The sequence below is a fragment of the Mandrillus leucophaeus genome, unplaced genomic scaffold (assembly GCF_000951045.1).
Source record: "Mandrillus leucophaeus isolate KB7577 unplaced genomic scaffold, Mleu.le_1.0 Scaffold82, whole genome shotgun sequence".
Classification (NCBI taxonomy): domain Eukaryota; kingdom Metazoa; phylum Chordata; class Mammalia; order Primates; family Cercopithecidae; genus Mandrillus; species Mandrillus leucophaeus.
The window spans coordinates 4,396,113-4,399,807 of record NW_012108919.1 but is presented as its reverse complement, the minus strand read 5'-3'; the positions used below and the strand labels follow the sequence as shown (position 1 = coordinate 4,399,807).

At 42.7% G+C, this 3,695-nt stretch overlaps 1 long non-coding RNA gene across 1 annotated transcript; it reads left to right on the top strand.

The window, feature by feature from the left end:
- Positions 1 to 1,558: 1,558 nt before the first annotated feature.
- LOC105530404 lies at positions 1,559 to 2,537 on the top strand. The gene is made up of 2 exons (XR_001004649.1): positions 1,559 to 2,355; positions 2,404 to 2,537. It is a non-coding gene; the product is annotated as an uncharacterized LOC105530404 (long non-coding RNA).
- Positions 2,538 to 3,695: the final 1,158 nt, after the last annotated feature.

Sequence of the window (3,695 nt, the reverse complement as noted above, 5' to 3'; positions counted from 1 at the left end):
TTGCATTAGTGTGTGACTTTCGATCACTTATGCTGCAGCACAGTATTCGTTGGCTGTATTCTCCAAGGCACCAATGTGGTGGTGTATGTGTCCTTGTATGAAAGATTACTGTCCTCCCCATCCCCAGTCTTTGTATCTGTGCACCAGAGCAAAATGCCCTCTGATCATGGCTACCCAGGCCAGAGAATGAGGATCCACTCTTTAAAAACCCTGTAGATAATAGGATGAGCAGTCTTCATCCATCCCCTCCCTGAGAGTGAGATTGGATTGGAGTAGAAGGACGGACTCTGCCAAATGATGGCAGCAGCCCTGAGAGTCCTTCTCACACATTGCCAGCTCTGTCCCCTCCAACCTCACCACACATTCCCCTAGTACCCAAAGGCAGACCCGGGCAGCCACTCAGCGTGCACATGTAGCAGTGTCCCCTGTACACTGGTACCCTCAAGGCCTCCCCGGCACCTTTGCTTGTTACGTTGGCTGATTTCTTCAAGGGGAAATATGAGATGCAGTGCAGCCTGGCCCTCACACACTCTGAAAATAGCACTGCCCAGGGCCAGGCCTTTTCCTTTGCCCACTGCCATACCCACTGCGGAAAGCACTTCATGGGTGTATCACAAGAAAACAGCCATTTGGACGTTTTAAATTATTTGAAATATTATAAAAAGATTTATAAAATATATTAGTGTGTATATTTATAAAATACAAAGACTATATGATTACCAGGCAAATGAGTAGATAGTGATAGAACTATCATAAGAATAGGATTGGCTATTAATTACAATAATGATTGGAATAGATAACATTTATTGAACATGTATTATGTGCCAAGCACTGTGCTAAAATATTTACATGCAGCAGCTCATCAAAAGCTCATGGGAAGCCCTGTGCAGTGTCACGCACCTGTACTCCCAGCTACTCAGGTGACTGAGGCAGGAGGATCCCTTGAGCCCCAGAGTGTGAGCCTAGCCTGGGCAACATAGCAAGAATCCATCTCAAAGAAGAAAACAATACAAAAAGCTCATGACAGTTGTAAGACATATGTACCATTATTACCCTTATTCAACAGAAAAGGAAATTGGGGCTTAGGGTGGGTGGTTACCTTACTTGTACAAAGTCACACAGCTAGTAAGTGGAGGAGTTGGTTCAATGAAGGATAACCAGGGAAGCATCTGTGGGCATATCAAGGCCTGAAAATAGGAACACCTTGGCCAAATTTCAGACCATGACATCAAGCGAATGCTTGAAAGCTAAGGAACAAATAGAAATATGTTGTATCATTTATAACAAATTGTTACCATTAACACCTACAATTATTAGTGTTGGGAGTATTGCATGGTCACACTGTTCAGATCTCATGAATGCTCCCTGCTTCTCTATTTCTTCTTTGATTTGACATATGCCAGGCCACGTATTCCAGTGGATTTCTGTACTTTTTACTTTATTCCAAAGGCTAAGCATTCCTGAAAGCCACAGAGGGAGTTGATGTGCTTAAGGAAAGAAGTATCACTTAATATGGCCAAAAAACGATTCCATTTCTGTACAAATGCAAGGAGTTTTTGCCAGGAGCCAGGGATTAATAGTCTAGAGGAAGGGACTAATGGTACACAGGAACAATATTTACTTTTATAATGGGAATAGTTTGAGACAGTGCATCTTCTAGACACAAACATTCAGTAGAAAGGGTTATGCGTTAATTCTTTCATTTAATGAACATTTTAAGCACCTATTATGTGCCAAATATCTTTTTGTAGCTCTACAGCAGTGTTCACTTCTCAATCTTTGGCTACACCAGAGTGTTGGGACCATGCTCCCATTAATCACCCTGTCTCAAACAACACGCCTTCCCTTCATTCATTCATTTACTCATCCATTCCTTCACATAGTTTTTAACCTCAAGAGCTCTGAGGTTCAGGGTGGAATAATATGTAGGGCTTTTGAGAAGTTGACTTTTGAACTAAATCTTCAAGGATGAACTAGGGTAGTGGCAGGTAGAAAACTGCCTTTATAATTAGCCTTCTTTGGTACCTGGTCATGGATTTCTTCTTCAAGCATGAATGTCATCAGTTGTCTGGGAGTGAGATACAGTGTTCATAAGCTGAGAAACAGAATAGACCATTAAAAAAAAAAGTTGTGGCCAGGCGTAGTGGCTCACGCCTGTAGTCCCAGCACTTTAGGAGGCCGAGGCAGGCCCATCACAAGGTCGGGAGATCGAGACCATCCTGGCTAACATGGCGAAACCCCATCTGTACTAAAAATACACAAAATTAGCCAGGTATGGTGGCATGCACCTGTAGTCCCAGCTACTTGGGAGGCTGAGGCAGGAGAATCACTTGAACCCGGGAGGCAGAGCTTGCAGTGAGCCGAGATCGCGCCACTGCACTCCAGCCTGGGCAACAGAGTGAGAGACTCCGTCTAAAAAAAAAAAAGAAAAAAAAAAAAGAAAGAAAGTTGTAACTCCCTCTCTCTACTTGTTGAAGTAGACATCAAGAAAGACTTTCTTATTCTGCTTTCCATTAAAAGCCATGGGTTGGAAATTATTATTGATTGGGCTTAGTGTGGTGGCTTGGGCCTGTAATCCCAGTGACTTGGGAGGCTGAGGCAGGAGGATTGCCTAAGGTCAGAAGTTAAAGACCAGCCTGGGTGACATAGTGAGACCCTGTCTCAAAAAAAAAATTTTTTTTTTAAGTAGTTAGCATGGTGGCACACACCTGTAGTCCCAGCTACTGGGAAAACTGAGGTGGGAGAATCACTTGAGCCCAGCAGTTCAAGGCTGCAGTGATCTATGATTGCACCACTGCACTCCAGCCTGGGCAACAGAGCAAGACCTCATCTCTAAACAATAAATAAATAAAATAATATCTTAGGGGAAGTTGACAAAAGATTAGAAATATTGTAGGGTTAGGTGCCTGTTGGACCCCAGGATTTATTCCATTATTCACTCATATCTTCATGTATCCATTCAATAAATACTTATTAAAAGCCTACACCCCAAGATATAAACCACATTCTACTGAGCATGCAATGGTACATGGTACAGGGTTTCTGCTTTATGGAAACTAAAGGCCTACTAGAGGAATTCCAGTGTGTACCAGCTCGGTGGTACACAGTGAGAAAGAGATAGGAACCATGAACTAAGCAGTGAAAATGTGATGGGATTGAGAGGGGTCAGAGGTATTGGATACAGTGAAATTATTTTAAACGTTTAGGGTGTACAAGCAAGATGAGTAGGAGATTTCTTTAGGAACCATCTCCCTATGAAATAAAAATTTATATAAAAAGAATAATAATTATAGTTGACATTTATGAATACTTAATCTGGGCCAGGCACTGTACTGAGTACTTTTCATGCATTGTCTGATTAGGTCCTCACAACATCCCTGTAAGGCAGGTGTTATACTTTCTTATATTTTATAGTTTGTGCTATTGTGTGCTCCATGGTTATAGCAAAAGCTTTGTCTGTAAAAGGCCACAGGGACAGAAGGCACAGAGGAAAGTAGATGTGTGATGTAGTATTAATTATTGAGCCAATAAAATCTCTCCAATGGCCGGGCGCGGTGACTCACGCCTGTAATCCCAGCACTTTGGGAGGCCGAGGCAGGCGGATCACAAGGTCAGGAGATTGAGACCATCCTGGCTAACACAGTGAAACCCCGTCTCTACTAAAAATGCAAAAAACATTAGCCGAGCGTGGCAGC